Here is a 14,313-nt window from a genome sequence, read left to right as displayed (position 1 = left end):
CCTTATTAATTTTGAGGCAAAATATGGGATAGGGATGATTTTATTTCCTGAGGGCGTTTTGATGAGTCTTTGAAACACTATCACAGGAATTCATTAAAGGGCCTAACTTGAGCCATATGGCTCATGTTAAAAGGCTCTGTTCCCACAATTCTGTATTTTGTGGTTCAGAGACATGTTAGCTGTGATGAGGAAAGGCCACATTACTGGCTAATTTTCATGTCTCTGAATCTGAGTTACAACCACAGCATTCAAATCATTGCTGAACTGGACAATGCATAATAAAATACTGCTCATGTTGCCATTGGCATTCTCCATCACAGTCCCTCTCCCATACAGAAGAAAACATTCAAACACATGTGCAGACACCCCAGACATTCTCTGTACCTCTCTCTAACTATTGTGCCCTCCTTAGTTGGCCCCATCCCCCAGTCCCCAATGTCTAGAACCAAATATTGATTTCAGTGCCATTATTTTATTATTTTTTTCTAGCAATAATGAAAGGATAAGCCAAAATGTCTAATTTCTGAATATTTGTTTAGATCTTACTGTAATGGTAATATGTTTGCATTCCTACACAATAATGGTTATATCTAGAAATTCAAAAAAGAGGACATCAATATATAGTATATTGTTATTGCAAGAGTTAAACAATATCAGAATACAAAGTTTAGGTAAATCACTGAAATCTAAGGAAAAAATCTGACAGAATGCTACAGTCATAAAAAATATTATGTTAGTTAGCTTTAATTATCATTTTGCACTAAGAATATCAATTATTTTCTCTCTTAGTTTTTTCCCCAGTTCTTTATGTAGTAGGCAGACTTTTAAGAAAACATTTCCACTTAACATTTCTCTAGAGCAGATAGCTTCTCTTTAACTTAGCTTAATAGTGAGTATTTATCGATGTTGTTAAAGTCCAGATAATTTTTCTAATTTAAAAGGTTCCTGTAAGATTTTGGTATAACTGATTCTGATGACAGTACTATCATATATTATATGGATAGCATTAAATTAGATGCCTCTTTGCTTATTACTATTGATTTGATATAATTCAGCAGTGCTAAGCCCTAGTTTTTTATCTTTCATATTTTGTATTGTTATACATAAAAGTGCTTGTTAGTTTGATATAAAATCATGTTTGATAGAGCTAGAACATATTTTTTATAATTTAACCAGAGCAAGTATCTTTTAAAAATAAAATAGATCAATAATAAGGTAAAGCCTTCCCTCCCAAATTCCTCACTTTTTTTATATTCCAGTCTGAAATGATATCTGGTGTAAAGATGAATGGAGGTATAGTAAAATCTATTTTTTAAAGAACTGGATATTAATCATTTCCTTATTATATTAATATAAATGTTTTGATAGAGGATATATGTATATATATATATTATTTAATATCCTCAACATTTTATTGCCAACAATGTTTAGGTATTGCTCTAATAATTTAAATTTCGTATATCTACATATGGATATGTGCATTTCTTTTCACTTTAAAGTATAAACCGTGTCTAACCAAATGAAAAATGGATATTAAAACACAGGGCTGCAAGGGTGCTACTCATAAACATTATTCACAGTAGACCTGACCAATTATATCACAGTGCATTGTACCAAAACCTGTTATGATTTATAAAAGTTGCTCCATATTGTAAAACATTTCATGCTATCTTTCTTCAATGTGCAGGCATTGTGCTCCGTGCACAAATGCCTACACAAATGATACTCCTCCCTGATTATACTCTATTCATAAAATGAAACCCTTTAGGATAGCAAATAGTCTCAACATGGCAAACAATAAGAATCTTCCCATGTACTTCCCTGATGCTACATGAGGGAGGGCAGTGATCTCTTCCTTTTCTGCTATGTTCCCCAGCAGATACGGCCACCTCTTCTCCATGATTGGAAAAACCCTACTGTCAGTGGACTCCATTGTGAAGTAGGTCAACCGGTCCCACCTCTCTTAGTAAATCAAGTGAGGTCTCACCTATGTAAGCTTGCACAGCCCCAGATTATCATAGTATGGCAGTGATCATCACTACACCATCATGATTGAGGAGTGAAATAGCTTTATGACTCACTCCTTAGCAAGATGGCAAACTACAATGCACCTGACAATTGCAAGTCAAAACAGTATTACTGTAGTATAGCTACACACATTACACACAGTCCAAGAAAAACAGGTACAAAACATGTCAAACCAAGACATAGAAACAGTAAAAAATACACAATCACTCCAGAACAAAAAAAATATTAAAAATAAAAGCTGTTAAGCACTTTCTTCCACAGTTGGACTTCATCAGAACTCAAAATGTATAAGCCTAGCCACTCCTTTTAAACCTTTAAACATGCAACTTAACCAACCAAACAAGAACTTCTAATCAGATTTTGAGTTCTGATGAAGTTCAAGTGTGAACAAATGCGCTTAACTAGCTCTTATTTTTAATAATTTTTTTCATTCTGGAGTGTCCTGTGGTTGAGATCATGTATTTTTTACTGGTTCTAAGTCTTGGTTTTACGCACATTACAGTAAACTACTGTGTGCATATACAAATATATGTATATTATTACATATGTGTGTATAACCATATACATGTATTTGCCAGTCAAAACAATGGTAACTCACATGAGTGATTGAACAGCAAATGCTCAAATGAGTGAATATTTTCTTTTATGGAATTTTGTTGGCGGTTTTCTATATGGAATCACAGTTTAATGGGGTAAAGAAATTTGCCCTTTTCCTTGCAAAGAAATTAAAATTAGGTTTAATTTTATTGCTTTCAATCGTTTTATATTCAATCTAAAATATTTTTTATTTGCTATTGTGATTATTTAATGATTAATATGACACTCTTTACACACACACACACACACACACACACACACACACACACACACACACACACACACACACACATATACACACACTTGCATATGTGTAACTAATTGAAAGTTTTAAAATTGTCATGGAAAGGAACACAATTACATGTTAGTATTTTTATCATTAAATATTAGCTCATTCAGTAATGTTTTATCCAATTAAAAAAAATGATTAAAATTAGTACTATACCATATATATATATATATATATATATATATATATATATATATATATATATCAGGTCTTCTGCATAATGACTAGGAATCACGGTTTAATGGGGTAAATAAATTTGCCCTTTTCCTTGCAAAGAAAATAAAATTAGGTTTAATTTTATTGCTTTCAATCATTTTATATTCAATCTAAAATATTTTTTATTTGCTATTGTGATTATTTAATGATTAATATGACACTCTTTACACACACACACACACACACACACACACACACACACACACACACACACACACACACACACACATACACACACTTGCATATGTGTAACTAATTGAAAGTTTTAAAATTGTCATGGAAAGGAACACAATTACATGTTAGTATTTTTATCATTAAATATTAGCTCATTCAGTAATGTTTTATCCAATTAAAAAAATTGATTAAAATTAGTACTATACTATATATATATATATATATATATATATATATATATATATATATATATATATATATATCAGGTCTTCTGCATAATGACTAGGAATCATGGTTTAATGGGGTAAATAAATTTGCCCTTTTCCTTGCAAAGAAAATAAAATTAGGTTTAATTTTATTGCTTTCAATCATTTTAGATTCAATCTAAAATATTGTTTTTTATTTGCTATTGTGAGTATTTAATGATTAATATGACACTCTTTACACACACACACACACACACACACACACACACACACACACACACACACACACACACACACACTTGCATATGTGTATCTAACTGAAAGTTTTAAAATTGTCATTAAATATTAGCTCATTCACTAATGTTTTATCCAATTAAAAAAATTGAAATTAGTACTATATTATATATACATATATATATATACATATATATATATATATATATATATATATATATATATATATATATATATATATATATATATCAGGTCTTCTGCATAATGACTACAGCCTGTGTTACTTTCTTTGTTAAATTGTTAGCAGAATGACTTGCAATTGCAGTAACAGGAACAATCTTCCATGAGTTAACAAAGTTTAAATTACATTATATACACAACAGTATTGTGTATCGTACAAGCAATGAGATGAATGCTGCTTTGTTCTATGCAATTTTAAGTACTTAATTAAAACAATTCAAAGCAGAAGTTGTATTACACAGTGATAATTATTTAAATAAAGTCACAAAACTAAAAAGATAAAATTACTCACATCACAGACTGTGCTGGTTTTTCAGCCTTTGTAAAGTCAACTACAGGAATCTCATTCATCATATATACTGGAACAATTGAGCCAAAAATGAAATCACCACCCAGGAAATATGACTGAATACTGAGATCTGAAAGTTTACAGCCTTTTGGAATAATTTTGTATGCAGAAGAGGACAGCAGCAATATGCTGAAGAGTGCACAGTGTGGTATACCTGGGAATGCCAAAACAGTCATGTGAGAGGGTAAGTGTCATGAAGGAAGGCTTTTATGGATAGTCATATAACATGCTGCACAAAAACAATAATACATTTTCATATTCAGCCAAACTAATGAGTTTATGAAAGTAAGAATTTCAGTAAGTCTGAGGAGAGATGTCTGATGCAGAAGCAGCTACAACTAGAAGCACATGTTGTCACACCAGGTTGTAATTACATTAGACATATAAGGTAAAGAGAAACTCTAAAAAAGATAACACTGATGTGGAATTACATTGAAGCAGAACCATAACAGCACATAATGATATTTGTGATATACACACACTCAGCAGAATCTTTGAGATATGTAAAGCATTTTACTGATAAATGATCAAACACTGATGAGTTATTTATAACATGGTAGCACATACGACATATGAGATACACAACTGCAGATAATAAGGTGGGAGTAAGATACAGCATATGACATGTCTGAATAAGTTAAAGGGTGATGACAATATTTGTTTCCATGTATAGTGGAGGCCATGACAACCACAGGACAGATAAACAATTTGAGGACTGAAGGTTTGCACTGCACAGGTAGGTACAGAACAATAACAGCCTGTATTAGTAAACTTAACAAAGGCTATAACTGGACACAAAAGAGAAGACTGAAACAATGAGAAATCTGCATATTTAGAGCAGTGAGTGGAAAACAGTATGAAAAACAGCCTGCTTAGTCATTTATAGTGTTATGTGTGCAGAAATGAGACAGATAATTAATTGCAAACAGAAAGTAAAAACATTATTGTTCCAGCAAGGTAACAACACTATATTTTCACATATTTAGAAGACATATGTATGGTCAGAAGACAGTTGATAAAGAGTAATAAAAGTGAATATACAAATCTGAAAAATCTATTATTATTATTATTCATAGTGAAGTCAGTAAACATGTACAGAGTATCAACAATGTCAGAAAAATGCTAACATGACATAATCAGTAAACAAAGAGTATTTTGCAATGCTTGATGTGAGCAAGTATGTATGCAGGTATCACAGGACACACACAGACATAAAGTAAAATGACTGAATGACTAGGTAGGAAAAGTGGAAGTCATTTTTTTACAAAAATAAAATACTTAGATCTATCATGGCTTTTAGAGTAATAGAAGAAAAGTATAATGCTAGAAGCAGAGGCTATCACCATAGAAAAAGTAACAAAGATAAAATAACATAAGATATAAGACATGACATATCACCACCACTGCAGATAAAAGCAACATACCCACATTACACCTAGCAGTCATACAACCATGCTGTGAAACATGTACATCTGGAAAAAAAGCAAAACATGAGTGGTACAGTGAAAGTGGCTAAACATTGCTGTTGCCTGCTCATTAACAATGTCTATATGCAGATGAATTTTGTGATAGTAGGAGGTTCTGATATCAATAGCTCCAATTAATTTAAATATTTGTCTAGTCAGAATGGATATTTTCAGGTTAAATATGTAAAAATCTTATAGTAACACTGCTAAGTAATGTAGTCTTCATAGTTTTCGAATGTTTTGAAGCATGTATGAGAATGCTTTTGTATATAGTAAGTATATCCCTTTGATTATGTGTTATGTGTAATAAACTTACCTCTGTTCATCTTTGCTGATGGCATATTGATGGCTGGCTCCAGCATTTATTTATTGACTTCGGGACTCAACTATTATTGTAGAACTTCTTCATCCATTAACAGCCTCCTCTATTTTTATGAGAAAGCATTTCCCAAGGTACTAAAATAACTAATTATAGACCATCTACATCACTATACGTATATATTCTCTGTAGAAATTCAATTCTGAAAATTGTGCAAGGAAATGCAGAAAGACAATAATTGATGTCAACAAAATTATGTATCACATAGCTATAATTCGAAACCTGATGATAATAACAATTAATAAAGACAAAAGGCACTGCTATTTTCAGAGAAGTGTGCATCTTATATCCCAAGAATGACAAACATTTCAGACCTTGCATTAGCTTGTCTATTACAGCTACAAATTAAGACAAACAAAAGAAGTATTGACTAGTCTTTTGGCTTTTCCCAGTTAAGGGTCGCCACAGTGGAACTCCGGTCCGCTAATGATTGGCAGTGGATTTTTACAGTGCCGAGTTGAAAGCCCGACATCCAACCTTCAAAGAAGGCACACCCATTCATGCATGCACCTGTCTGCATGTCTTTATATGTTACTCAACCACGGGGATGACATGCAGAGTCCACATAGAAGGCACTCCAGCCAAGAATCGAATGGAAGAACCTCTTGTTTTGAGGCGACAACGCTAACCTCTGCACCACCACAACCATTGACTAGTAATAACTGAAAATGCTGAATATTATTTAGCTTCATTGAATATGAAAAACATTGAAAGAAAGGTATTAAAACTGAACCATAAAATATTTCTTGTCTGTAGTTTACTGCTACTGCAGTATTCACATTTTTACAGTATTGTCATCAAATATGGTGTTGCAGAAACACGCCCACATAGATCTACCTGTTTTTACATTTCATGTGGGTGAGCTTTATGGTACTATCAAAATACAAAATGCAAACTGTTGTGCAGCAGGAGAGGAAATGATGATGAGCAATCAGGTTCTAACAAATGTATCAAGAGGAGAAATATTATTTGTTCCAAAAGAAAGCAATGGTTATCGCCAGAGCATGAAGATGATCAGGCAGAAACAAAAAAGCGAAATGACATTTTCTGAGAGAAGAATCTGAATAAAAATAGGCAGACATAAATAAGAACATGTACATACATGTCTTCAAAGAGAAATTACAGTAAAAATATACAGAAATACAAATGAATATATGACCGTCTCAGTGCAAAAAGACACAAGGGTATCTTGTCTATCCTAGAAAAGTAGCTTGCATGTGTGTACCAGAGAACTATATGCATATGCAACTTGTGTGAATGCAGACAAAGTTGTTCTATTCCTTTTGTTGGCTGATTACAGCAGGTGTAAATGTAAGTGAATAGTGAAGGAGTAGGTAGGTAGGTGGAGGGGGGGACATTTTAACAGTATAGTAGACCGTTGGACTGATTGGTGGGGGAGCAGTGGTGCAGGTTTGCAGGATGTTGGGATTTGTATGTGAGGCAGGACAGGAGGTGTCAATGTCACTAGCTGGTGTAGGGGTATGGAGTGTTAGTTGGGGGGTGGACTTCACCAGGTGGTGAGCAGGTGGTGATTCAAGTGTGCTTGATGTTTTCCTTCATGTGTTATTTACATGTGTTGTGTGGGACAGCTGTGGTAATACACGTGGGTTGGGGGTTCCAGATTCTGCCAATATAGTTGTGAGGAGGGTGTCACCTACTTGTGACTGTGAACATTACTAGTAATGAAACAGGGGTTGATAGGTAAGTGTTGTTATTGGGCCACACAGAGGGGCTGGTAGTAGGGGACATGTCCAGGTATGTGTAGGGAGGCTGACGGGAAGGTCCACAGCTGGCTATTTCTTTTACAACAACAGCTGTGTATATTCCCTGCATTTGGGGGTAGGTTTTGACACTCACAACCCTGGGTGAGGGTGGGGGCAGTAATCATACCTTGTCATGCCAATTACTTCAGCCTACATGCCTACAGTGGGGTGTTGTGACCATGTGTTCTTTGGTGTCATTTAGTGGGTTTGCAGCAACACATCTGGTTATACCGTCCTTTGCCATGTAAACAAAACTTTGCTGCAGTGGGACTCATACCGGGCGTGGCTGCTCGTTAGGTGTCGGCTCTGCCCAATGCACACTATTGCTTACATCCCTGGGGCAGTCCACATAGAACCGCTCTAGCCAACACCTGCATGCCTAGGCCCAGAATTTCATACCCATAGTTTCCCCTGCAACTCCTCTTCAGCACTCTTCCTTACTCCAGGTACAGGTTGGGTTTAAACACACCACTATACACTGCTAACTCTCCTCTTCTTGGGACCCATCTCATACGTTGTCTCTCCCCATGGGTCATCAGACTTCCCCAACCTTGTAGTCCGGGAACATGCGTGCCAAGCCGTAGTTTATCTGTGTAATGGCTGGAAACCCGAATATCCATTAAATTTTTGGGTTGTCCCACAAGGGACATTCTTGTCTTTCTTTCAGGATTAGACTTGGTGGGTCTCTCCCACTGGTAGTATCCTGCCTGTGGTCTGGGAAGCAGTGGTTTATTTACTTTTATTGTGTGTTTGTATGTTTCACCTGTCTAGCTGGGGGGGGGGGGTGATGCTATGTGTTAAACGTTTGTTGATTGGGCCCCTCATCCCCATTGGCACGGCCTGTGAACATATGTGATTCTTAACCCCTGTATCATATCCTAATTATATATCTGTGTATATTTACACACACACACACACACACACACACACACACACACACACACACACACACACACATATATATATATATATATATATATATATATATATCTGTATATGTATGCATATATATATATATATATATATATATATATATATATATATATATATTGTTGTGTGTATAAATATATATATATATATATATATATATATATATATATATATATATATAAAATTGCATGTGGATGTATGGGTGTCTGTATATGTATATATATATATATATATATATATATATATATATATATATATATGTGTGGGTATTTATATATATGTCTGTCTATGTATGTATTTGTACTACAGAGAGGGAGAGGTATATCTCCATGTAGTTATGGGTATATATACACACACATACCTCTACATACTTAGCTACATATCCTGTCATGTTGCCTGTTACTGCTGGGTACTGTTTGTGTGAATACCAGCCAACCTTGTGTGCCACATATGCTTTGCGATACATACAACTATGTATGTATACATCTGTACTACAGAGAGGGAGAGGTATATCTCCATGTAGTTATGGGTATATATACACACACATACCTCTACATAGTTAGCTACATATCCTGTCATGTTGCCTGTTATTGCTGGGTACTGTTCGTATGCATACCAGCCAACCTTGTGTGCCACATATGCTTTGCGATACCTACAACTAGATCCGTTAGTTTACACAGAGTCACACATGAAATCTATTGTTAGTACCAGGTAATCATTCTTCCAATGTGGGACAGCCCGAACATTGGGTATACAACTTTCATCTACACCCAGAGTTACATAGGTACCCATGGCTATGTGCATGGACTATGGCATGTGCCAGACCTAGGATACTTGGGTCAAGACAACATAAAGGATGGGCCTGAGGGGGTGTGTGGAGGGGGGGCATTGTGTGGTGGTGTGGTAGCTATGGACCGGTAACCAAGGTTGAGATGGTGGCTGCATGTGTACAGCGGGTGGGGGGAAGCATAACTGTGGGTAATGAATGCATTGGCTGGGGATGGCCTTGGTTGGATGGGCTTGTAATGCTCGGACCGCCTAGTCGGTGGAGGAGAGGGGGATGTGATACCAACATGTGGAACATGACCGGAGGCTAATTTAAATCCCTATTTCAAGGACACACATACATTACATTGAGCTTGGTAGTGTTTCGCAGGGCAGACGTGTTTGTCTGGGTGGTGGTATGCCAATTCATATGTGAAGTATATTGTTTGGGGCCCGTCAAGGCCTTTCAAGGTGCATGTGGACATATATGTGTCTGTTAATCTAACATTGTTATCTACAGATGTGTGGCCATATATACCTCTGTGGGTGTATATATTTGCTTACATATTTCTAACTATGTCTGTATATACCTATGGGGACATTTATCTGCATACATATGTGTAACTTGCTGTGTATATGTGGACGTATGGATGTTGACATATATGTGTAGTTGTCGGCATTTGCATGTATATCTGTTCATATATTTGTATATATATGTATATATCTCTGGATATTTATATGTAAATATATATATCTGACTACATGTATAGATATGTTGTATCCATTTAGATAGTAATATATTTGCATGCACACACATCCATCTAGCTGTAGGTATACATTCTCTGTGTTGTTGCATGACTGGACTGGATGATATGTTTCTGAAAACATTGACTGTATTTGTATCTGTCATGGCTTAGTGGTAAATCCCTTTGTCTATGTTGTGCAGGGTCCTTGGTTCTAGCTTTGCAGGACCTGTTTATTTTGTTTGTGGTGCAGAACACCGGCGGTTGGATACTGAGTGATTAAGGCACTTTAAAGCAGTTGTAAGCGGGTTTGTGTGGGTTTACTTGGAGGTAAGCACTGCCAACTTCTGGTTACAGTTTCTAACACTCAGTTAGCTTCTACTTTGCTTAATCTGTGTAGGTAATGCTTACCCCCATGCAAATGCACCTAAACACGCTTACTAATGCTTATATATCCTTACTACTGCTTATCTGTGCTTAAACCTGCTTACTAGTGCCTTATTAATACAGTAGTCCAGTTCACAAGTAAATATTATTTAGTAGGTTAAACAGCAAATATATGAGAAAAAAAATGTTTATATACAGATTTCACATGGAAAATGGTATGTGCTGTAGTGGGACTCGAACATGGAATGCCTGCTCATTAGGCAGATGCCCTGCCCACTACACTATTGCTGTGCTACTTCAAATGCATATATCTTCCATGTTATCCTCTTCGGCCTTTTAAGCTGCTTTAACCATAGCTAAGCAATGGGCACACCCGCGCACCTACAGTTAGCTGTACTCAGATTTAAGATAAATATAACTGGTTTTCTTCGGTTTATTTCTATGTACTGTTGCTGTTGTACACATGGTGGACTGTTTGTGGGGATATGCTGACACCTATGCATGGCCTCGCTCATTTATCTCCACTTTCTGGTGTTCTACTTTGTAGGGGTGTGTTTATTCTGAGAGCTCTGCTCTCAGACACAACCCCTGCACTCGTACACGCTCCGTGTATGCCTAGGAGGTCGGGCAGCATACCTTTATTAATATGCATGGCACACTGCCGTCCTGCTCCTAAGCGGCAGCTTCCATGCAGGACTAGACTAGACCTGCATGGAAGATTAGTAAATCCGGGGGTTAATCTTTCTTTCTTTTTTATTTAGTCATTTACCGATTTTAGCCATTGCTGGATTGTGAGTTGAAAGGCCGATGCAGCTTATCACAATAGTTGTAAGGCTAGAAACACTTTGTAGTGATGTCATTCCAACTTTGTAAATGCTCATTGGTATAGAATGTAACCACAGCTCAGAAGGCCAAAAACAAACTATGATTTATTTCACTACATTTTCCTTTTCTAGCTACCTGGGCTTGCACTTACCTCACAAACACCAATATAAGTGTTCTCATTAATCACCATTATTTTTCAATAATTTAGGCCACCAAGAGAGTGGAGACCTCGAGCAATCATCCATTTTTTTCTGTCCTAACATCATCCAGGAAGCATATTTATGAATATTTGTGCCTGATGTCAACATAAGAAGCCATAAATGTACTGCATGATTATTTTGTCAGCTACCCTAATTATAGAAGGTTTCTATCTAATATTATAGATTGAATCACATCTGATTGCATGGGAGGTATCTCTTACAATGTCTTAAAATGCAAAGAATGTCAATGTCAGATCACAATTAATATAGGACGTCCCTCGGGTATTGATGATAATTTAGTCATTAAAAGTGTCCGGAAATTAAGGGTCCTAAAGTAATACCTCAAGGGTTTGTTGACAATGTAATAGCTGTATATGTTAATAAGATGTAACCAGAAGTTGTATTTTACTGTAACAGTTTTACATTTACTTTCTCAAAGATGCATGACCAGTTTACAGCTGGCTGTTTAGTCAAATGGTCTGTACATATTGCTCTAAAGCTGTACTTTATCATTGTGATGAAATGTCTTTCAGTGAAGAGATGGTATCTCTCAGTTCATCAAAAGTTATTCATCATTCTCATGAATGATTTTTTTTTATAAATGCAAACACAGAACTAGAGCAAACAAGACAAGGGATTTCAGAGACACTCAGAAAACATTTTTATTAATTCACACTCAAAAAAATGTTGTTAGCACTTTTGTCTTGCTTAAAACACAAAATATGGAGACCTTCTCATAGCAGAAATACTTAAAACATGCCAATTTAAATGTTTAGTAAAATCCCTTGTCCACAGTTATACAATATATTTAAGGTTAAAGAACAATAAATTGATAAATCTTAAAAAACAGTGAACTAAAAATCGTGTTCATTTATAAAAACATATTTATTTAAAAATATGTTAATTTAGGAAACTTGTTCCTTCTTTTTTGAGGAAACATTTTAAAACTGATACTATAATTATGCCAACAGTATCTAGTTGAATCTTAAGAAATTTGGCACTGATATTTTAGATAATGAAGTTAAGTCATCCCTACTATCCCTCTTGGATCCTTTGTCACACCACATTTTTTTAAATTTTTGCATACCATGAATTATTATTTAGGGATCAGTATTAGCAGTAGATAAACGGGGTGACCATGCTGTTAAAAATGGTCAGTTCATAGTGTTATTTTCTTTTGGTTTTCTCAGCATAGTGCTTATCACAATATAAACTGCATACTCTGAAAGACAGTTAAAGCAGACTAACAGTGCATCTGTTTTAGAGGGTTATCACATACTGCATGTGTGACATTTATATGTCGCTCTAGTATTAATTATTATATTTGCTTCTTCCAACACATTGTTTTCCAAAATATTTTTTATGTTAACTTTTCCTTTTTAACAAACTTAGAGGAGGAACCTTTGGAAATACTTCTGGATTCACAGTTACTATTTTCCAGTTTTCTATAATTATACTTTTTATTGCCCCATTATCCACACTGTGGACCAGATTCCAAAAGACTTGTTCTCAGAGTAAGGGACTTACTCTGAGAGCAAGTCTATTGGAATATGGGCACCAGGTATAAGCCTGTTTATAGATGGACCTTACACTGAAACAAATAAGTCACTTACATCAAGAACAAGTTTTTCAAAATCAGGGCAGACTTACACAGGAATAAGTTACTTACTCTGAAATCAAGTCTTTTGAAATTAGGCCTAGTATGTCAAACAGATGGCCAGACTCATAGTTCACAGATTCATGCTAGGCTAACTGCCCTTGTGGGCCATTTTAAACCTACCCAATTATAGGTTCATAGGTTCATACTAGGCCATCTGCCCTGGGGCAATTACAAGCCTAGCCCAATTCTGTGTGGCTTACGCCACCCCTTGATTTGAGTATATTGTGCCCTTTTTAAGGTTTAGTTTACTGTGTCTCTGTCTAATAGTGACACGGGAGTAATCCCTGGGACAAACCTACGATCCCCCATCCACCTATCGAGATTCTTCTTGAAGACATTCAGTGAGGTGCTCTGCCTCACATGAACTGGAATTCTATTCCAGAGGGAAGGGAGCCTCTGGGTTATGAACCTGTCCCTCCAGCAAGTTCTATTTATTTCTGTGCTAAGGTTCAAGTCCCTCGAGCATGTGGCTCTAAGGGATTTAGATTTACTGAGGTGGAGCATGTCCATTAATTCTGGATTTGACATAGCTTTGTATGTCAGGCATAGATCGCCTCAAAGTAGGCGGTATGCCATTGAGTAGAGCTGGAGATTTTTTAACCGAACAGCATATGGCATCTGTTTGAGACCCTTGATCCTCTTGGTGAGATACTTTTGGGATCTTTCTAATTGCTGTAGGTGTCGGGTAAGGTATATCGCAAAAGGGGCATTGTATTCTATGATGGGCCTGATGAGGGATGAATAAAGGGGCACGATTACCTCTCTTGATCTAGATGTGAAACCCTTCGTGATGAGGTGGGCTATGTAGAAGGTCTTTCTAACCACTTTGGCAATGTGGTTTTTAAAGGAGAGATTGCTATTA

Source organism: Protopterus annectens, chromosome 7.part0 (genome assembly GCF_019279795.1).
Source record: "Protopterus annectens isolate FY-2018-M chromosome 7.part0, PAN1.0, whole genome shotgun sequence".
NCBI classification, from domain to species: domain Eukaryota; kingdom Metazoa; phylum Chordata; order Ceratodontiformes; family Protopteridae; genus Protopterus; species Protopterus annectens.
The sequence above is the reverse complement of the archived record's forward strand: the minus strand, read 5'-3'. Positions refer to the sequence as shown.